Source organism: Nuphar pumila, chromosome 10 (assembly GCF_984573655.1).
Source record: "Nuphar pumila chromosome 10, dmNupPumi1.hap1.1, whole genome shotgun sequence".
Lineage (NCBI taxonomy): Eukaryota > Viridiplantae > Streptophyta > Magnoliopsida > Nymphaeales > Nymphaeaceae > Nuphar > Nuphar pumila.
The window spans coordinates 98,330,344-98,354,732 of NC_143258.1; the positions used below are offsets into that span (position 1 = coordinate 98,330,344).

General features: G+C 37.5%; 1 pseudogene; it reads left to right on the forward strand.

Moving 5' to 3' along the window:
* Positions 1-24,389, forward strand: part of LOC149827533 (ubiquitin-conjugating enzyme E2 34-like) — a 34,561-nt pseudogene that overhangs the window by 7,978 nt on the left and 2,194 nt on the right.

The following is a 24,389-nucleotide window of genomic DNA, read 5'->3' on the forward strand; positions in this document are numbered from 1 at the left end:
AAGATGTGAAATCTTCTCTAATGAAGTGATAAAACACTTCTCTTCAAGTGGCGAACACTTTTGCAAACGGGCACGGAAACCGAGGCAGCTTCTCTAATGAAGTGATAAAACACTTCTCTTCAAGTGGCGAACACTTTTGCAAATGGGCACGGAAACCGAGGCAGCTTTTCCTCAAGATTTAGTACTTCCGCGGCTCTGATACCATGAAATGAAATGGGGATCTTCGAAACACGAGCTTAGATTAACAAGGGCAAGTGTCAAGAATGACACTAAAGCATAACCCTTAAAAAAGGTATAACTGGAAACAAAATAAAAATAAAAATGTATTCTTTATTGATATGAAAAACCAATTGCTTAAGAAGCATTGGAATAAAATACAAGAGGGGCTGCACCCCTTTATATACACAGCTGAAAGAGGACTCAATAGAGCTGTTGGACGCTGAAAGAGGACTCAATAGAGCTGTTGGAATGTGTCAGTCCAACAACTCTATTGCTAGTCAAGTCTGGACAGGACTTGACTAGCAACAGTCATTCTAGTTCAAACTGAACTAGATGACATAAAGACAAAAAATAAAAATAAAGGAAAAAAATTACAGAAAAGAAAGAAATGAAAAATGTATTTATATATATATATATAATAATATAATATTATTATATATACATATGTGTACAGTTTTACATTTTAACAGTATCCCGAAGGCTCAGGATCGAATCCCTCTGCCACATGGGGCAGCTGTTGTTCTGGTAGGGGGTTCGCCCAACCCCAGCTTGCCTTTCAAAAAAAAAAAGTGGCTTACTATTTCTCGAAAGAAAAATATTTACGAGTTGGTAAAATAGATGAGCACCATATGTCTAATTTTGCTGAACAGATTTAAGAGGCGTCCCGTGTACCAACCTTCACACTGGCGGCCAGGGCCAGCTGCCCTCTTTGAGATTTGAGGCCACTGCCTAGGGCCTCAAATGAAAATATATATATAATGCTTATATTTCACATGCTGAGGGCCTCCAATGAAACATAGCACATGATGAGGGCTTCCAATGAAAAAAAATATGGAGAAATATGGGCCTCCAATGAAATATGTCTAGCGCCTCAACTTCTCTTGAGCCGTCCGCCCCTGCTGGTGATCTTGTCCATTGTCTTGGACTTGCCAGTTGTACCCGCAAGGGTGCGATTGGCACGTCTTGTGCAATGCTTTATAAAGAGTCTGCACAGGACACACGATGTCCTGTACTAAATGCTGTGCACCCTCCTGTGTATCAAACATGGGAAAGCACCCGGGCAGGGACCAGCCGGTCCCGGCACAGGTGTGTCCTGCCTATCAAACACACCCTTATATTGCAAAAGATTAACTCTTTCATTCAAGTTGGTATCTCCCAAAGCACCAAAAAGAGGTCAAATGTTAAGCTTGTGTTAATGAACTTTGGCCAATATACAATAATTAAGGGCAGAAGGTGACTGCCTTTTTCTTTTCTTTTGGAAGGAGACCAAAGAAGGCACAACTAATTGTGGGATATGCTAGGCCAGACTGGCCCATTGCCAAACCCAAATTATTATATAATGTGGACAACGGGTCGGGCAGACCATGGGCCGGTACAACAGCTCAATCGATCAGTCCAAATTGCGGGCCAATTTCCCACGAGAGCCGATCATATGATCTGCCCAATTACAATGGATAAAGACTCTAACATCCCCACCTTCTATTACTCCCATCGCACCATTCCTTGTGTATATGGTGGGCCCAACCATGAAGGTATTGATGTCATCCTCAATGGCAGTAAGGGTGTAAAGGGGTTTGGGTTTGGTTAGGACCCAGGTGGAATCAGACCTGATCCCAATTTTTGGGTATGGTAACGGGTCTAGACCTCGGTTTAATCAGACCCGCCGTAAGAGAAACCAGACCGGGGTAATACTCGGTAAAATACTATTTTTTTTCATTTTTACAGTGAAATTTTGTGGGTCTTGATCAGAACTCGGGTTGGGTTCAGGTCTGGTATAAATTCTCATAAACTATACTTGAATCCATGTATTAATCGGACCTTCGGGTTTGGACCCAAGTCTTAATTGAGTCTTCTTATTTATCACCATACCTAGACCCTATAGGGTTTGGTTCGGGTCTGGGGTAAACCCGATCCATTGACACCACCCTTAATTGGCAGTCACGGGGACGCAAACCGTTTGAATCCACAACAGAGAACCAAAATTTGCAAAACCTCCATCTTGGATTCGACCCATTTGCATCCTTAGACAGCCATCATGGTGGTCGTTGGTCAGCCAAATGGATGATGGGGTTAGAGCATTTCCCAGTGGTGATTCGGTAGATCATATGATCTGCCGTGGTTGCCCACCCCTATTTCCAATAGATGATAATTAAGCTCGAGTCACATGATCCAATCGAAATCTGACTCTTTGATGGTCTTGGGCCCATCATCAAATCAGATCCATACCATAGCTGTTCTAACTTCTAGGGTTGTGGAACGAGACGAGTAGCTTGTTGTTTGGCTTGGCTCATGTAAGACCCATAATTTTTCAGTAAATTTTTTTGAATAAATTAATGAGGCATTTCATATGAAAATAGCATATTAACCTGAAATGTGAATCGAATCGATTTCTACGAACCAGTTATACTTAGGATATTCATATCTTTATGAATATATGCTCAAACAGTTAGGGAGCCATAACTTTCTCCTTGAGTAAAATCAGGAGATTTGTATAAGCCAACTTTCTTAGTTATATCGATACGAAGAGAATGACGTACTCAGAATTTTTTACAAAAAAACTATCGAAAACCCAAAATTTTTGCAAGACCCACAAAATGTTAGTAGGACCCACGAAAATATTTCTCAGAAAATATCTTTTGGGACCCACAGAATATTTTATGTAGGCCCCACATAAAATGAACCTTCATTCTTTATCCTGAAAGCCCAAGGCAAATTAAAAAAAAGGAAACTTGGAGACCAAGTTTCCTTTGGTTATAAATAGCCCCATCTCTCTCTCTCTCTCTTCTTATAAAATCGCCCTCCCCTCTCTCTCTTGCTCTCCTTCTCTCTCTAAAATCTCCCCTACCTAGCTTAGCCCTTTTGAGCCTACCTGACCTGGTTTGAGTCTGCCTGACCTGGTCAGAACCCACCTCACCTCATCCAAACCTACTTGATTTGGCTTAAACCTAGTTGGATCTAGTCAAAGTCAAATTCCTTTTTGGTCCTAACCCATATTTGGTTTACCTTACCTAGACCTAGCCTACTTGGGCTAAGTCTGAACCTACCTAACCCAGTTGACTTGGATCGAACCCAATTTTATTCAAACTGCTTGGGTTTAGCAGCTTAACCTGCTCTTCATCTTTCTCAACTAGGACAAACTCATCTGACCTAGTTTGACCTCTCAAAGAAAGTTTTGAACCCAATTTAAAGCAGACATAGCGTTCTAGAATCATTCTTCACCGATCGAAGGGTAAGTTTGATTCATCGATCACTCTCTCTTAAGTATTTGTTGATTTGTGTTGTGATATATATTGTATACGTTCTGAAGTAAAATCTGAACATAATCTTTGGTTTATGCTCTCTGAGACACTTTGGTGTTTACGTGCATCTTCTTGTGACTATCGTTGAATATTTTATGATAAAAAAACTCTTGCTTAAGGCAATATATCTGTATTTGAGATTGCCATCATGTCGAATAATACCAAAGCTATTCTTTTCTGCATATTACATATATATGCATTTGCTTATGCTTTTAAGATTATCGTCACGTCGAACGATGCCAAGACTCCTACTTTCTGCAATTTGCTTATGCTCTTAAGATTGGTGTCACGTCGAACAATGTCAAGACTATTGCTTTCTGCAATTTAAATTACGGATTTAAGATTGTCATCACGTTGAACGATGCCAAGGCTCTTGTTTTTGTAAATATACATATATATTTGCTTTCTGCAAGTTATTTAGTTTGGTTTCTCCCACCGAATATTAAATATGTATTCATTTACGCTGTTGCATTATAAAGCACAGGCTCTTGCTTATATTATATATAGTGCGCATAAATGAGTGTTCAAATAGAGATCAATTCCAAATCGCCAATGTGATTCCATTGTCGCTCTTCGATCAAGATTTTGTTTGATGAATGAATCTCCTATTGAAAAAGCTTTACTTTTGCGCAAAACTACTTTTTCGTAAAAACCTAAGTCACTTGCGCATGGCCTAGCTATGGCCTAAGGTTCCAACAAGCTTCGATGGATACAAAGTACGCACAGTGGTGTGCATCCATCCTCGAGTTAAAGCCTAGCAATTTCTTCACCAAAGAGGACAAATGTTGAAATTTCTGAAAAGATATTCACCGAGCTTAAAAGAAACAACACTTTCTCCGTCAAAGAGAGAAACTGTTGCTGAAATTTTTGAAGAAGCTCAACCTGCTCAGAAAGAGCGTAGCATGTTACTCCATCATACAGAGGAGGTGTCAAGTACTTTGTACAACTTAGAAAGGGTCATCACACTTCTGTCGTGAAAGCAGGAGAAGTATTATCGAAATGGTTAGCAAAAGAATTGCCTTAACCGGTTGAATGACACAAGGATGCCCTATTGTCGAAACGCTGCCAGAATGACTCATTCTCATGTTTACTTCTAAGGGCACTTTACTCGTAAGGGTCGAAGAGCTAGAGTAGTTGTTGCGCCTTGACTAGGCCAAGTACTCATTGCGGTAATATACATCGAGCAGTCGATCCGTTGAGATCGTGTCATATGCATGCTCATTGAGATACTGTTGCATAACTAGACTTGTAAAGGCCGGAGAGTTAGAGTGCGTTGTCTACCCAAAAGAGGTGAGGTGCTCGTGATGGTCGTAGATGCTGAGAGCAAAGTCAAACATGCATATGAATAAAACTTAAGGTCACAGACCCTGCGGTTTTGACCGCACTGGAGAATACTGAATGGGGTCGGGTACATATGTCCTCAGTAAGGGAGGCACTGCCTTTCTGAATGGCATGCAAATATCCGACAAGTAACAGTTAGACCGGCAGACCCATTCACGACTTTTGCTCATGTGGTAGATGGTGATGGTACAACTGCGAGTGACATGTATTTGATTATGAACCTAACAGAGTTCAAGGGGGCTCTCATCACTCAGGGGGTATGGAGGTCATGGTTATCCTTAAATATCTAAGGATTAAACCCAACTACTGTAGCATAGAATGCAACCCAATCGGTTTGGTAGGGTTATCCCAGTATGAGTTCTACTGCCCTACCATGGAGAGGGTCTCTAATGCTCCCAAAATTTTAACCTTAATTATTGTTCAAATTTTGAGGCCATTTTTTTTATAAGTCCAAGTAAATCGGATCTTATAATGCGGAAATGATTTCAAAAAATGGTTAAGACTTTTGGCAAGGTTATACAAAAAACAACAATCAAATCAAAATGTATGGGATATACACATTTCAAACGACATACAATATAAGACTGAAATATGAAAAGTTTTAATTTCATTTCAAATCAGAGTATAAAAACAACACTTCAGCCTCTACATTATCAAGTACTTAAAATGAAAAGATCATGAATACCAAGATCGCAAGGTAAGAGTGGACCCTCAAGGATGCAGCTCGACCAGCCCTTTGTTCAAACTACTCATTATACTTTACCTACATTACCTGTCCCCCATAAAACGGGGTCAGACTCACTAAAGTCTGGTAAATTAACCCAAACTCAAACTTATAGAAAACATATCAAGCATTTAAAAGTAAAGACATGATATATTATTCATCAATTGTCAGGTGATAGACCAAGGAACAACGTCCTATGAGTCATTCATTTTAAGCATTCGAACATAAATCATTTCATCACTTAATATTTTATTCAACATTAACTCACACAATAAAGCATAATCTACATGCATTTAAGTCATACAAGTCATCGCATAAATATATATATGCATCTAAGACATTCAGATCATTGCATCATTTTCATATGCATTCATAATTCTTATAAACAATAAGTCAAATCACATTTGATTATTCCTGCGTGAAATACACGCACATACATTCTAACTAATTTAGTTAGATATTCATGATACACATCAATCATGATACATAGGTGTGATATATTCACTCAAACAATCATAATGCAATCATTTGCAATAAAACTATGTAAGTGTGATGTATCATTCACCTAATAACTCAAAACTAGTCATTTATAGGCGGGCCACCTATACGCTAACATAAGCGTCACAATTATAACCTCATATCAAGATTTAAAATCAATAAAGATCTAATTCTCACATTTGAGTTCAGCATATAATCATGCTATAACAGAAAATCCAATTCTATAGATTCATAACTGGGAATCTTAATCAACTCAGAAGATCACCACAATTCATCATACTATTTTTTTTAATCATAATAAATATTTACAAGATCTATGCCAGATCACTTGGTCTGGGAAATGTACAACCTCACAAGGAGTTATCGCCCTAGACGGATGGTCTGCCTGGTCTTGGACAATGCACTTCCTCACAAGAATATACCATCTTCGTGAGCTACACGCTCTTGGACAATTCATTTCCTCATAGAGACTTACCGCTCTAGCTAGATTACCTGATCTAGTCATGCATACCATCACATAGAATCATTTGGGAGCAGTTCTTCAACAGGTACCATATTCAATAAAACTATTGTGATACCTGCATCAATATAATTAACCACTCTCAGGGTCGATAGCCACCAACACGGCACAAACATGTATACAATCAATATGCTTCACATCATACATCACTTCATATAGCACTTAAATCATAAAATCACACATTTAACCAATAACGTTTCATGAACCATAGTTCACTATTGAACTTAAACATTTATCGCATGCCTTCATAATTTTATATCACAGTATTTAAATCATATCATACATAAACATATTATCCTACGCACCATATCATCGCTACAAGAAACATTGCATTTCGTAAATTGAACCTCGAAGCATGCATAAACAAAAGATGAGTTCTATGCATGCATACGTGAACATGCACATTTCATAATACGAAGCAACTAAATCTCAACATACATAACTCCTACATAGTTTGAGATTTGCACACACGATAAAAGTCATATGCATTGTTCATCACATGAATCGATATATCACTTTAGATATAATTGTATAAGGGTAGGTCAAAATCTCATTGACCATCCCACCGTACATCATACACATATATTTCTCAAGAAAATAAGACATACAAGTTCAAGACAATTTATAACATTCATAGTATGCATCGAACACAACTTACACAAATTCATAATAGTTATATGTGCACCATGTATCAAATTCATGCAAATACACAAAGCAACATAGTATGCACAAACCAAAGTATAATGGCACACATTGCGTACATATTATACATTCATAAGTGTATGGGCATTCAAACTCACACACAGGTGTACCTACAACAAACACACTCCATATTTCGCTCACTACAATCATGACAAACATGATCTCTGAACTATAATCACAAGAGTCCTAGATATCCATAACTAAGTGAAGTGTGTGAGCATAACTTGTATTTGCAATTTATTTAGATATTCAGTGCAACAACATCATGCTTACAGAATTAGTGCCTAAACATACTCTCTATAAGTTCAGTTAAGGTATCTTACCTCAATAATGTTAAGAATAATTAATCGATATCCAAAAGATAGAGGGGTTTCAAAGTTTGTAAAGACCGCTACCCAAGCAATACAATAAACCCTTCGTGTGTGATCGTAAATGCCAAAAAACTCAAAAAAAAATCAATTATATCAAGATTAGCCAAAAATAGCAAATTACACTATAAACCATTACCAAGAGCCACATAACGCACAAATACACTCCAATAATTTATAAACTTCATCAAAAATATATTTAAATATAATATATATATATATAAAAATAGTAATTTGTAGTCCAAAATAGTTCTATAAATATAAATTATGCTCTGATTTGCTTGAATAGAAAAATAAACAGGTAATATATCAATAAATAAAATTCAAAAGCTAGAAACACATTTCTAATTTAGAAATAAAAAATGAGTTCTTTAGTTATTAATAGTTCTTAAAAATTATGGGTTTTACAGGGTCAACAAGCCTCTGGGTATTTAAAAAACATAAAATAATCAACCCCAGAACATCACGTTAATGCCTGGGCAAAACTTCTCCCGTGTACCAGGGGGTGAACCGCTAATAACGAAATAATGCATTAGTTCTAGGTTCAGTGATGTATGAATATATGAGTGAGTGGACGTTGTTCTGTCAAGTCCTGCATAACCTTGAGAAAGGTGTCATGATCGGTATACTACTGGACCGATAGGACAAATACACATGTTATATCCGCACGACTAAGCTGTAATATCCTAAAATTTCTAAGTTCTTTTCTATAGCATTGTGAAATGTCTTGAATTTCGTGCTAATATAGAACCCTAATTTCTTTAAAAATTAATGTTCGAGTATATTTGTAAGGCTTAGGGGGTTTAATAAGGTTGAATTGTAGTAAATATAAACCCTACACGGTTTGAATAATTGATAAAACCCTAAGTGATGCCTAATTGAAAATGTCTCTCTTAAAAAGAAAATATTGAATTTTCTTTAAGTAAAGTTAATTAAATAATGTGAATTAACAAAAGTAGGTTGTGAACATATACTTATTAATATGCTTAATAAGTTGTAATTAATGGATAATTAATGTCTTTACATTTTATATGATTTGTGGTTGTATAAAACACAAAACGATTTTTGTTGGAATTCTATGGTTTTTTAATTATAGTTTAATAAAATAGATTTTTGTTATAAATTAAACCCATTTTATTAGTTTAGTAGGAGCCAATAGGTGGGCCGTCCCATCCTATGTGGCATATTACTTTAAATTTATTTTGAAATTTAATAACCTAACTTAGAGAGCGTTATAAAACCCTCCCATAGCCCACGCCTCCCTCATTTTGGGCTGGAAAAATTTGAGAGCTTCTCTCTCCCCCAAAAACCCTCTTCTCTCTCTCCTCTCTTTCCCTTCCCTCTTCTCTTCTTTTTAGGGTTTCTTTTGGTTCTTGAGTTTAAGATCCAGACCTCAAGGGGTGTGGAGAGGGATCTAAGGTCCTCACCTTGCTGGAAGGAGGAGCTGGTCGGTGGATCGAGCAAAAAGAGTCGTTCATCCATCAAGAAATACATTTTTTCAACAAAAGTTAGGGTTTCTATGCTTTTATTGCAAGAACGGAGTTCTTGGCATGGATTTTGATGCTTTTTTATGAGTTTAGATCATGATCAAACCCTCCTAATCGTGGGTTTGACTCAGATCTAATGATCCATGGCAAAAACACGTTTTTCCCTAAAGAAAACCATTTTTGAAATCGGGTTTATCATAAAAATCAGTTTCTTAGAAATAGATTTGTAAAATATATTTGTATTTGATTTATTCCATGATTTTTATGCAAATATTAGCTTGGATTGATAGATTATGAATTGTTCCATCTACTGTGAATATTTTAGAATTTTTGGAATTTTATTTCATGCGTATTTTCTATTTCTTTTAATTTTTCTTGGGATTCGGGTGACTCAATTTGATTCACCTAAATGCAAATCTCGAAATTTCAGGTTTTCCACTTGACCTTTGTTCAGTAAAATGGTTGTTTCTCCCTCGTCCTGAGGAATTTTGACGAACGGATTGTTGCCTTGGAAAGCTAACTCCATTGTGCATCCACTGTAGAAATTTGGGCTCTGTTCATGGACCGAGCACGTATCTGTGACAGCCGAAACAAAAATTGATAGGTCTGTAGTAAAACATGCATAACTTCCTCATACGAAGGAGTTTTTACGAACGGTTTGCGGCTATGGATAGCTGACAACAATTCCTATATACTGTAAAAATTTCAGCTCTATTCATGAAGCCAAAAAATTTCTGTGAGCTCTGTACCAGTAGGACAGAGTTAAGAAATTGGAAAAAAATTAGGGCAAATTCATAAATCAAGGCTCAAAGGGTGCATAGTATATATGTTTTTATTCAATTTCTTTATAGAATTAATATGCATTATGTGAATGATTATGTAGGTCTGATTTTATGCAATCTTATATGATTATGGCATGAATTGTAAATGGAAGGTTACACATTAAAGATTTAGGATCAAAAGGTCCAATGAATACAAGTTTATGTTTTAAATTCTAAAAATGTGTTGACTACATGTATGTTCATGATATCGTGATGATATGATTGTTTCATTGATATGGATGTTCATATATATTCTCTTTGTTGCATTGGCCATGTACATGTATGTGCCTTATGATGTGTGAAAATGAATAAGATATTTATGCTACGCATGTGTTGAAGTGTCTGTTACAAGTTTAATTAAGTGATTTTGTTCAATGTTTTATAAGAATACATCCATGACCATAAAGTGGTTTAAGTTTATTGTTGCATAAAAAGTATGACTGTAATCAAGTAATCATGTGACATTAAAACCCAAGATATTTGCTGGGAGAGTAGCAAATGATACAAAACTTCGTGGGGCAAGTCTGTTATGGGCACGGAAGGTTGCTCCTCCCCTCCTACGATTTTAGGGGGAAAACCTCTGCATTGGACTGCAACGTAGAGGTTATTGTACTCATGAGGAAAAACTGATGCATCGGGTTGAAAGGTGTTGGGAATCTCTATCGTATTAACGTCCCTCACCCCGTCTTAGTGAATGGACCTGACCAGGCTAAAGCCACCCTTGTATGTAAAACACGTCCTGTGTCATGGTCCTGATCTGAGAATGTCTGCCTGTGTCGTATCAGCAGGGCTAAGAAGTGATAACTTAAATGGTGTGTGCATTAATTTGGCATCGCATGCATCATCTAATTAAGAAAATGTAACTAAAGATAAGAAAATATGCATGCATTGAAAGAGCTTTTGCATATGGTAAGTCATTCATATTATCTGTTCATGCATGGTGTATTTTAAATGTATGGATTTATGTTTTTCTGTTATATATGAAAATTCTAAACATGCATGAGTTGTTGTATGATTGTTTAAGTTAAATTAAATGTTAAACCATGAAATTTCTATTGAAATCTTTGTCTTGTTATTCTGTCTTACAAGTTTAGCATATTTACTCTACTGACACACGTTGTCTGACCCTATATGGTTTAATATTTTTTAGGTAATGAGTAAGTACTTACGTGCGAAGGCGGAAGGTTGCGACGGGGACTGAGCCTACCTTTCCTCTGCTTCATGAATTCTAAACTCTGATTTTTACTTTAATTTAATTCAAGGACAAATGTGATTAATTTGGATATTTGTGAAACCTAAATATTATTTCATGCATAGTTAATTAGTTGTTAAAGTTTAAATTCTATAATTGTATGGTTGCAAGCATTCATCTGAAGTAGCACGCCAAGTTTTATGCCCAATGTGTTTTCCGCTGTTAACTGCTAAAAGATTTAAATGTATTTCAAAAAAAAAATTCCACCAATTTCGGGTTATAAAAATTGGGGTGTTACATAAGCAAAGCTCGAGGTGCTCGCGTTGGGGTTCGTGGGATATGGATATGCCAAGTCTTGGAAGCTTGAGCTTGACATCCCAAATGAAGTGCTAAAGAGGCTCTTGCCAAGTCGTGGAGACTTGAGCGAAATGTTCAACTCATAGCCCTATGGAGGCTCTCACGATATACACTAAGTCGTAGAGACTTGAGCGTCGTTGCTGCGAACTGGGACCCTGAGTGATCTTTGTATGAGTTGATACTTGTTTGAATATGTGAATTAATGCTTACTTACCAGACCAAAAGTGGTTTTGACCCTGTTTAATGAGGATTTGAGGTGTTGAACCTGCGATGCGATATATGGAGCAAGGCGATATCGAGTTCCAGAGTTTCTCTAGACAGTTGCACTGCTTCTTTTATAAAACTAAATATTGATTTTCCAAATAGTGACATTTTTAATAAATAAGTGGTTTTGACAAATGAAACACCTTGGTGGTCAATGAGTGCTTGGCCACATACTTGTGACTTGCTCGGAGTTTTCTAAAACTGGTGACCCATTATCGTCTATTTTCGTTGCTAAAACCTTTCTAAATTTCGCTACAAAGAAAAAAAATGAAATTCATGAAATTTTTAACTTAACTTTGCTTTAGAAATTTGGGACATTACAAAAATGGTATAAACCTTTGTTCGTGGTATCGCATTGTAAGTAAAATTTTATACTTTTTGATTCGGTAAACCCATGTCAATTATATATAGTAACTCATGATTAACGAGGCTATTGTTATCGATGCAAGTTCATATACGATGAATAGATTTGCCCATACAAAATCCAAGTCTGTCAGTATTGTGGTGAAGATGGGCATTCAACCAATGAATGCCAAAAGAAATATATTGTCGACCTCGTGCATCAGTGGACCCCATCACTCGAGGGTTGGGAGTAGCAATACCCTATCAACTTTGGATGAATCACCGAGTCTAAGCTACTTCGACTTGAACTTCCTTGCAGAATTCAATAATTCGCCAAGCTACCATCGGGCATCATGTACACCTAGCATAAATGATCCAAATGAAGGATACAACTCCTTCTATTTGCCAATTATAATTTTGGATTCCCTGAGTCATGATACTGACACATCATACGCTGAACCAACATCACTAGTCTATCAGCTAGATTCGCTTGAGTGTGCAGAAGTGCTGCTTGAGCCAACTCCAACTGCGCCTAAGTCAAGGTGATGTGGCGATCAACGGGTCTATCTGAGGTCATTTATGTCAAAAAAGAAACTCAGTTCTTAGAAACTGGTTATGTTTGGAGTCGACAGACTCATATGTATGGTTTTTCGCCGCCAATGTTCGACGATATGGCATGACACTTGTATTTAAAGGTGATGTATGTATGTTGTGTTGCAGTGTATATATAAAAGTAAATAAAATTTTACTTTCCTATATACATCAAGAAACTGAATCACATTGCTTTTATGTGATTAGATAAATGACTCCTACAACAAGAAGAACCACATCGAGTGAGGAGTCTCACATACAGGAGTTTCTGTTAGAGACCATCAACAACCTTATGACTGTCATTCGTAAAATAAGGCAGGAATCACGATCACTTGCCCAAAAAAAAGGATTTTTGAGTAAAGAACTTCTCTCCACCGACTAAGAGACCATTGCAGATGGAAGAAGTCATTCAGCTCTACAAACAGTCCAAACTTTGTTGTCCGAGGTGTAGCTCACATCACCCCAGAAGGGCTTGTCCTCGCGATACAGGGGGTTGCTTATATTGCGACAAACAAGGCCATTCTGTAAAAGAATATAGCGAGAAGGCCTCATATCATCAATGGAGGAATATGGGATCTGAATGACCATCTCAACAAACACAACAACGTCTCCTATCCCAACGGCTGTCACTACCTAAGGCAGAGCAGAAACCTATGGCGAGCCATGTCTATGCGGTGTCAACTGAACAACTCATGGATAATGACTGTATCAAGGAATCTGAATACCTTGATAACTAGAGTTATGTTGGATAAAAAGGTAGTCTGAAGACAAAATTAAAGGAATGCTAGAGCCTAGACAAGTGACTCATGACCTTATGTATGGTCATCAGAATCGATATATATTTTTGTTCTCCAAAATAATCTTAGACCTGTCAAATCGAATTTTAAGTGCTTATGTCTAAATTGGTAGCTATCGACCCTATGAGTGAGAAATTGAGTTTGCGTAATTAGAATGCTAAAAATCACTTAATAAATTAAATCATTGAGGAATTGTTCTTAAGAAGAGAGTCTTGTGAGGTTTTACATATTCAAGATCAGATAGTTTATCCAGGGTGAGTATGTGAGGATGTACCGCTCCGCGTGAGTGTACATGTTCTAAAACCAGTAAGTTTGGCTAGTATGATTCTGTGAGGGTGTACTAATCCAATATCAGGTAAGTCTGGCAAAGGCGAACTTGTGAGAAAGCACGTTTCTAAGACCAGGTAATCTGACAGGGGACTTATTCCAATATGGTTAATCCTTTTGAAAATTATCTGTGTGTATGAAATAGTTACACAGAGCGACTATGATTAATAGCCAGTTGGAATGAGATCGATTTAACAAAGTTGTCATTGTTGTAGCAAAATTTGAACTCAGATATGAGAAGCATACCCTCATCGATCATAGATTATGATATGAGGTTATGAATGCGATGTCAAGATATGTTGATAACATTTATGAATCTGATATACAAGAGAAATATCTCGAGTTATTCACGCGACACTCTTAACAGAATTTCGAGGATGAAATTCTTTTAAGGGGCTAACGATGTAAGACCCATAATTTTTCGGTAAAAAATTCTAAATAAGTTTATGAGGCATTTCATATGAAAATAGTATATGAATCTGAAATGTGAATAAAATCAATTTCTATGAATCAGTTATACTTAGGATATTCGTATCTTCGCGTATATATGCTCAAACAGTCAGGAAGTCATAACTTCCTCCTTGATTAAAATCAGGAGATTTGTATGAGCCAACTTTCTTAGTTATGTCGATACGGAGATAATGACGTATTCAAAAAATTTAAAAAAAAATCACCTAAAACGCAAAAATTGTTGGTGAGACCCACAAAATTGTTGGTGAGACCCACGAAAATATTTCTCAGAAAATATCTTGTGAGACCCATAGAATATTCAATGAAATATTCTATATAGGCCCCAGACAAAAGAAACTTCCAGTCTTTATACAGAAAGCCAAGAGAAAATCAGAAAAAAAGAAACTTGGAGACCAAGTTTCCTTTGGCTATAAATAGCCCCCCTCTATCTCTCTTCTCATAACCCCCCCCCCCCCCCCCCTCTCTATCTTGCTCGCCTTCTCTCTCTAAAACCTCCCATGCCTAGCCTAGCCCTTTTGAGCCTACCTGACCTGGTATGAGTCTGCCTGACCTGGTCCAAACTTACTTGACTTGGCTTGAATCCAGTTGGGTCTAGTCAAAGTCTCTTTTGGTTCTAACTCAGGTTTGGTTTACTCGACCTAGACCTAGCCTACTTGGACTAAGTCTGAACCTACCTGACCCAATTGACTTGGATCGAACCTAGTTTTGTCCAAACTACTTGAGTTTAGCACATTGACTTTCTCTTCCTCTTTTTCAACTTGGTCGAACTCATCTAACCTAGTCTGACCTCTCAAAGGAAGTTTTGAACCCAGTTTGAAGCAGACAAAGAATTCTGGAGTCATTCTTCATCGATCGTAGGGTAAGTTTGATTCGTCGATCACTCTCTCTCAAGTATTTGCTGATTTGTGTTGTGATATATATCGTATACATTCTGAAGTACTATCTTACCCTAGTCTTTATTTTATGCCTTCTAGAACATTTTAGTGTTCACGCGCATCTCCTTGCTACTATCATTGAATATTTTATGATAAAAGCTCCTGCTTAAGGCAATATATATGTATTTGAGATTGTCATCGCATCGAACGATGTCAAGGCTCTTGCTTTTTGCATATTACATATATATATATATATATGCATTTGCCTTTGCTTTTAAGATTATGATCGCATCGAATGATGCCAAGGCTCTTGCTTTCTGTAAATTGTTTATGCTATTAAGATTATCGTCGCGTTAAACGATGTCATGACTTCTGTTTTTTGTAATTTAAATTATGCTTTTAAGATTGCTGTAACGTTGAACGATGTCAAGGCTCTTATTTTCTGCAATTTAAATTATGCATTTAAGATTACTGTTGCGTTGAACTATGCCAAGGCTCCTAATTTATGTAAATATACATGTATTTGCTTTCTACAAGTTATTTAGTTTGGTTTCCTCCGCCGAACATTAAGTATGCGCTCATTTACGCTGCCGCATTATAAAAGACAGGCTCCTACTTATATTACATATAGTGCGCATAAATAAGCATTCAAATGGAGATCAACTCTAAATCGCCAATGCGATTCTATTGCCGCTCCTTGATCAATATTTTGCTTGATAAATGAATATCATATTAGAAAGGCTTTGCTTTTGCGTAAAATTGCTTTTTCGTAAAACCTAAGTCACTTGCACATGATCTAGCTATGGCTCAAGGTTCCAACGAACTTCGATGGATGCGAAGTACGTATAACAGTGTGCATTCAACCCCGAGTTAAAGCGTAGCGATTTCTCCATCAAGGATGAGAAATGTTGATGAAATTTCTGAAAAGATACTCACCGAACTTAAAAGAAATGCGCGCTTTCTCCGTCAAGAAGAGGAAGTGATGCTGAAATTTTTGAAAGATCTCAACTAGCTCAGAAAGACCGTAACATGTTACTCTGTCATACATAGGATGTGTTGCCCAAATTTTGTCAAGTACTTTGTACAACGTAAAAAGGGTCATCACACTTCTGCCATCAAAGCAGGGGAAGTGTTGTCGAAATGGTTGGCAAAAGATTTGCCTGAACTGGTTGAATGACACGAGGATGCCCTATTATCGAAACGCTGCCAGAATGACTCGTTCTCATGTTTACTTGTAAGGGCACTTTACTCATAGGGGCCAAAGAGCCAGAGTAGTTGTTATGCCTTGACTAGGCCAGGTGCTCGTTGCGGTAATATACATCGAGCAATCGATCTATTGAGATTGTGTCATATGCATGTTTATTGAGATACAATTGCACAACTAGACTCGTAAGGGCTGAAAAGCCAGAGTACGTTGTCCACCCGAAAGATGTGAGATGCTCGTGATGGTCGTAGATGTCGAGAGTAGAGTCAAGCATGCATATGAATAAAACTTAAGGTCGCAGACCCCACGGTTTTGGTCGTGACGGAGAATACTGAATGGGGTCAGGTACATATGTCCTCATTCAGGAGGCACTGACTTGCCCGAATGACATGCGAATATCCGACAAGTAACAGTTAGACCGACAAACCCCTTCAAGACTATTGCTCACGTTGTAGACGGTGATAGAACAATTGCGAGTGGCATGCATTTGATTATGAATCTGACAGGGTTCAAGGGGTCTCCCGTCACTCAGGGGGTATGGAGGTCGTGGTTATTCTTAAATATCTAAGGATTGAACCCAACCATTGCAGTTGATGATGCATCTGAACGGGCCTGGTAGGGTTATCTTAGTATGAGTTCTATCACCCTACTATAGACAGGGTTAACAGGCCTCTGGGGTATCTAAAATACATAGAATAATCAACTCTCATAACATCACGTTGATACCCGGGCAAAACTTCTCCCATGTACCAGGGGGTGAACCGCTAATATCGAAACAATGCATTAGTTCTAGGTCCAGCGATGCATGAATGTATGAGTAAATGGATGTTATTTTGTAAAGTCCTGCATAACCTTGAGGAAAGTGTTATGATCGATATACTACTAGACCGATAGGGTAAAGACCCATGTTGTATCTACACGATTAAGCAAAACTCGAGGAGCTCACACTTGGGTTTTTAGGATACGGATATGCTAAGTCTTAGATACTTGAACTTGACATCCCAAATGAAGCCCTGAAGAGGCTCATGCCAAGTCGTAGAGACTTGAGCGAAATGTTCAACATGTAGCCCTGTGGAGGCTTTCGCGATATACGCTAAGTCGTGGAGACTTGAGCGTCATTGTTGCGAACTGTGACCATGAGTGGTCTTTGCATGAGTTGATACTTGTTTGAATGTGTGGATGAATGCTTGCTTACGAGACCAATTGTGGTTCTGACTCCGTTTAATGGAAATTTCAGGTGTTGAACCTGCGATACGATATGCAGAGCAAGGCAACATCGAGTTTCAGAGTTTCTCTAGAAAGTGTTGTATTGCTTCCTTTATAAAATTAAATACTGCTTTTTCAAGCAGTGATGTTTATAATAAATAAGTAATTTTGATAAATGAAACACCTTGGTGGTCAATAAGTGTTTGGCTACATACTTGTGACTTACCCAGAGTTTTCTAAAACCGATGACTCATTATCGTCCATTTTCACTGCTAAAACCTTTTCTAAATTTTACTGCAAAAAAAATCTGGAAATTTTTAACTTAGATTTGTTTTGAAAATTCGGGGCATTACAGCTCAGCTCGCCAAGCTACAAGCCAGCTCGTTTAGGTAAATGAGCAAAGCACAGGGTAAGCACAACTTGGCTCGACGCATAAACGATTGTTTTACATATTATATATTTATATATATTATATATTTATATATATTATATATTATATACACAATATGCATATTATATATGTTTTATACATATATTATATATACTTTTACATATTATCAAATTTTAAAAGCATTCAAAAAATTCCTTCTGGAAAATGAACCAGCTTGTGAAGCTCGATTCGTGATGGCACGAGCCGAGTCCGAGCAGGAGTGGGGCCTTAGCTGCCCAACCCACTTCCCACTTTGCATCTTTCACATGGTCAGTTTGTGACCAAAGAACCAATGGGCCTATTTTATTCCGTAACTACCCCTATGAAAGCACATCTTAGATCATTAAATATTGAGGAGAATTGTGGGTACAATAGTCATTTGACAACCGCGTAGGATGAATGCTTCTCATTATAATCGCCGGAAACCCAAACGAGAACGAAGTTCTCGAAATCCATCGATTTTGTGCTCTTTCCCATCGTCTCTTCTTGCGTTCCATCGTTTCCGTTGTAAGAGGGTCTCTCTCTCTCTCTCTCTTTGGGTGAAACTGTAGTCGCTTGCCATTATTTCGATGAAAGTATGCAATCTGGTTTACATCTTTAATGTCTTTGTGGTCAGATTTGGTATTTTTCCATCGAAATTCGAATTGGGTGTTGGCGTTTTTTTTACCACATTGGCGCATTCACGAGAAAACCCCTAAATCCTTTTTCCTGCTTAATTTGATTTTTCGATTTTTATGGCTTCTATGCGTTTGAATTTATGATTTTGTTCTCTTTATCCCAAACGCCTTCCCCATCTCTTTTTTTCTTTATGGGCAGGGCGGCAGAGTCGTAAAAGTTGTAGTGATTTTCTTTTTACATGAAATGGGGATTCTTGAGAATGAATTACAATGCCATTTACAACGCATGGATTTGAGATATTTATTTGTTGGTGTTATAGAGTGTTTGCGTGAGGATGATTTACTTGTTGTTGAGATCAGTGGGATTTTTGGTTATCTGATTCTGAGTTGAGGTTTATGTAGATTGCGTCGAAACTAAAGTTTAGAAAAGCTAAAGAACTTATGTTGTTTGGGAATTAGAAACTGGATGTGGATGTGTTGATTTTAACTAAAGCGGAGTTGTGGTTTATGTAGATTGCCTTTAAACTAAAATTAGGAAAGGTAAAGAGCTTGTGTTGTTTGGGTGATACTTGGGAATTGGAAGTCGGATGTGGATGTGTTGATTCTCTTCCGACTGTTTGTCAACCCAATTCCTCAACCGAATCTGCATCGGTGAAATTCACAGCCACATCCGGATCGTTTGAATTGGAAGCCGGATGTGGCCTGCAAGAAACCACGCATTTCACTGAATCCGCATGGGTGGCTAAGGGGATCCCGGGAGCACACCGTACATCAGAGTCCACAATCTGGGTCATTCCTAGAAGCTCGAAGTGCTACAGTTGAAGGATAACATGAGCTGTTTTGTTTCCTCATAAATAAAATATCGTGACCTTTTTTAGATATTTATGATAAGAGTGCATGGTTACTTCATTGACTATTGGTATTTGGCATGTGATGCTGCAGGGGTGCTTATTTTTTTGTACAGAATTATTGTTGTATGTAGTTTAGCTGCCAGTGCCGTTTGCATTTACCTCCTTCATGTCAACAACTTTGCAGCATTATTGTGATTTCCTCAAGATCCATCTTGCATATTTCAGTGTTAACATATTACCATGAAGATTTCTGTTTTGATATCTGCGGGTTGTGAAGCTTTGGAACTTGAATACATTTTCCTCTTCCTCGTGCATTACTTTTCCTTTATGTGTATTTCCCAAATGAAGATTCCCACACTTTTCTTTCTCATCCAAGTTACCATCATGTTGAGGCAGCATTGGCCATGCTTTTTTCTGTGCGAGCACAATCTTCCTAAAGAAGTGCTGAATATTTGCTGCTTGATGTATAATGCAAGTATTCTGGCCTGCCTTTAGAAAGAGTTGTTTAAATGTAAATACCACTAGTCATGTTTATCCTACTCACTGTATCATCAGCGAAGAATGCACATACTAGTAAGAATGTTGAATCCTTATTTTTTGGTGATTTGTGTATTGGGAACTTATTGCTAAATCATTCCATTTGCTCTTTCTGTCTACTGGTCTATTACTTCCTCAGATGTTCCATTCATAAATGATACTTTCCTCGATTTCTAGCTTTTGCTGATTTCCATTATATTATTCTTTGTATCTTTTCCAATAGACATTAGTTCAATGATTTACTGACCTTTTTGCATATTTTGTTGAGCCGCCTCTTTTTGCATGTGTGGATTTCTCCCATCTCTATCAATTCTTTGTCCATTTGTTTTTCTTTCTTTTTTTCCTCCTGCTATAAACCTAAATAGAAACATCACTTAGAAAGGAGAGATTGTGAAAAAGGTTAAACAAGGAGTCCTTTGCATATTTTGTCGAGCTGCCTCTTTTTGCATGTGTGGATTTCTCCCATCTCTATCAATTCTTTGCCCATTTTTTTTTCTTCTTTTTGTTTTTTTCTCCTGCTATAGACCTAAATGGAAGCATCCCTTGTAAAGGAGAGATTGTGGCAAAAGTTCACAAGGAGTACCACCAAAGTTTCACATCAACATGAGGGTGCAAGAAGAAGAAATATGCTTTCTTTATGTGATTAGGAGAGAAAGCTTATAATGCTTACCAGAACCTGCTGTTGTTTGTATTTGTAGTCTGGTCACTGTGAGCACTGTCAAAACCCATACGAAAAAAGTGAAAAATAGGTCTTTTCTCCGGTGCCAACTTCCTGGCTGTGGGTCACAGTGTTATGCCATTGCCAAATTTTACCCACCATACGAAAAGATGAACTCTACAGAATGTTCGTGGAACATTATTTTCTTGTCCTTGAGCAGTCTTGATAGGAAGATCTCATGAAAGAAAAAAGATGAATTAAAGGAACTGTGGCACATCAGCTCCAGGCAGAATGTCGTTGCCAGTCAAGATGGCAATCTCTAGTTTGAATGTCCATACTAAGCAATTTGTAATGTATGACTAGCCAAGCAAATATTTTCACCCAAGGGGAGGACCACTTTCCCTACTATTTTCTGATAAGTATTGGTAAAAGTGCTCGTTCCAACAATTTCAAGTAGCAACCACTTGCCCCTGAATCTTTCTAAATGATCCACCTGTGGATGCGTTTCACTAGCAGAAACCATTTGTTTGTGAGCCCATCCTCCGTTGACCTTCACTCTGAGTTCAATGTACAATCCTGTTCTCTCTGGCCTCACAAAAGAATCCCTTGGAAACTTTTGACTTTTATGAAAAAGATACCTTCAAAATGGAAGAAACTAAGTACTGAAAAAAGACAGCACAACCTTTGTGAAATCTTGCTTTTAGTACAGTTGTTTATTGGGAATTTTCCTACTTCATTTTGGTACTTCCAATCCCCTTTGAAGTCATAGGAAATATTTCTGGGAATAATATTGGAGTGCTACAAATAAATGGAAAAAAGGATTGTTCTTCTTTTTCATTTTGTGAACTATGGTTTTATATATTATTTTTCTATATTAGGTTTGGGGCAATTTTCCTTAGGTTTATCATTCTTTTAAGGGTTCATCAAATAATATTTTGTTCTCTTGGCATAAGACTGCACTTTGCACATCTGGTTTGAATGAAACTGGTGGCTGTCCCCCAGCTTACCTGGACAAAAGAAAAACTGGGGTCAGTTCTAGAAGTGAACTATCATGGTGGAGAAATAAATAAAACTGCTATTTTTCTATTCCCCCCTGCCTAGTGCATAAATCCATATTCAAGTTTTTGTGAAGCCCATGACCACCTTTTATATTCTGAAACTGTTCACTTCCATATATTTGTGTAGGCTTTGAACAAGCAACATCTTCAGGAAGCTTTGCAGATTATAAGAGAAAGGTGCTTGTAGGTGTTTCTACTAACTAAATTAGAGGGTTTTTCTTCTGAAGCCTTTTTCATGGCAGAGAGGGCTTGTGTCAAGCGTCTTCAGAAGGAATATCGGGCGCTGTGTAAGGTATGTATACTCTTTTCTATCTTTTATTTTGATGTTTTTAACCCTCACGTTCGCCAAATTTTTAAAATTTTATGCTTTTGATGTTTTCATAGAGACAGCTTGTCTGTGTTATAAGTCTTTCTTGAAAAAGGCTGTTTTTTTCTTTTTCTGTTGAGGCTTAGCAACACTCTGTCATTTTCCATTGGTACTTAGTAATGCTAGCGGTGCAGCAAGCAGTTTTTTTGTTTCTATTTCTTGTATTATATGCCTTTATTGCCTTAGTGACTTTAAAGTATTTCTGAATTTTTAGGAGCCGGTTCCCCATGTTTTAGCTCGTCCAAATCCAAACGATATCCTTGAGTGGCGTAAGTATAATAATTTATCAAATTCATCTTTTATTGGTTGTACATAACTCATGCTATCAGTATCTATTCTTTACCATCTGTCCTTTCTCAAGCTCTCAGTGATCATATCAAGGTGCTTCATTTCAGCATTCCAGAAACCATGACCATTATGCTCTTATCGTCTACGATACGGGTGTTGATGACTGATAAGCTTTTATTATCATTGGATTTTGGTTGTTTTATGAGGCTGTGAAGGTGTTGATTGAAATGACAGATTCCCAAAGTGGAACAAAGAATATGGCTTGCAGGGCTTTATTGGACACACACTCAATATAAAATACCCCTCTTCATCCATGCTTGCATTTGATGACGAGTCTCAATGCTCGTATATAAGTCTAACACGTATTGAGTGCCAAGTACTGCTTAATGTCAGATATCACAAATTGCCTATTTCTACCAAAAACTACTGCCATCTGACTACCTTTAACTGTGGCTGAAGAAGGCTTTCCTTTGACATTTATGGACATTGCTTTTGTATGTTTTAAACTATTACTGTTTCTATATTTTTTTTTTTGCCATCAAGTCCTTCCAGTCTTCTACTTTGGAGCTTGTGGAGATGATTTTCTTTTTCAATTTATCCTTTCCAGATTATGTACTAGAGGGAAGTGAAGGCACACCATTTTCAGGTATGTGAAGCTTGAATGACAAGGCACACACAGACACAGATTGTGGTGTAGATTGAAGTGTTATGATATGCCATTGTAGTTCTGCTGGATTGTCATCATCTAGACTAGTCTAAGATGAGTTTTGACTCAATATTGCCTTTGTATCATATATTGTCTGAGAACTTTTCTTAATAACATGTAGGTGGTGTTTACTATGGAAAGTTAAAGTTCCCCTCTGACTATCCATTCAAACCCCCAAGCATCAGGTACATGATCACTTGCATTGGAATGAGCTTGGAATTTTAAGAGCTGATATTAATGCATCTCATGCTGTCTAATTTTCCCCATCCTTGAATATCAAAATCCTGATGTTAATGTCTTTCTTTATGCTAGCATGAATACTCCTAATGGCCGATTTGCTACACAGAAGAGAATCTGCATGTCTATGAGTGATTGTAAGTGTCTGCCTATCTTTGGAGAATAATCATATTATTTCATGTGTTTTTTACATGCTGAATGTTGTTTCCCATTTTACTTCAGTTCATCCTGAGACATGGAACCCCATGTGGTCAGTTGCAAGGTGTGTTGAATAAATGTTTTGACTTGGATATATATTACACTCTTAGTCCTTTATATGGTTTATATTTACTAACTTTTCTGCAACTATAATTTCTTTATCAGCATACTCACGGGGCTTCTTTCATTCATGGTGAGTGTGGTTCGATTTTTGTGTCAGTTTTTTAGTTCTTTATAGCTATCCTATAAAGCTCTATGTGGAAGCGTTTTTTCCCTTCAGTTCTTGTCCTCGATTATAATTATGGGGTCCAGTTTATAATTCAGGAGTCTACACTAGCTTTGTGAAATTTTGCTATATTTGTTCTCCTCAAATATGAATTATATCTGATACTGTTGAACTTCAGTCTGAGTAATTTGATGTTGTTTCCTTCTGTGATAGTTTAATGTAGATGTGGGGCATGTGCATATATGCACAAATACAAAGCGCCACCACCCGATGATCCCTCCAGCTCATTTGGACACCACCATAGAAGCTAGTTTAGTCCTGCAGGCATTAACCTGACATCAGACTTAGCTGATTTGTCTTTTGGCTAGGCTCAAGTTCATGTTTTTGCTTCACATAAACTTGCAGATCCTATCTTGTCAAGTGAGTGCTGAGCTATGTAACACAGACTCTTCTAAAAGGTCGACGCACTCGAGTCGAACTTGCATCAATGCGGGTTGACACTTGGACACGGCTTCTGCAGTGTCAGGTGCTATGTAACATGCTATGTAACACGGACTCTTCTAACAGGGCACCGCACCCGCATCGCACTCACACCCATGCGGGTGCACGAC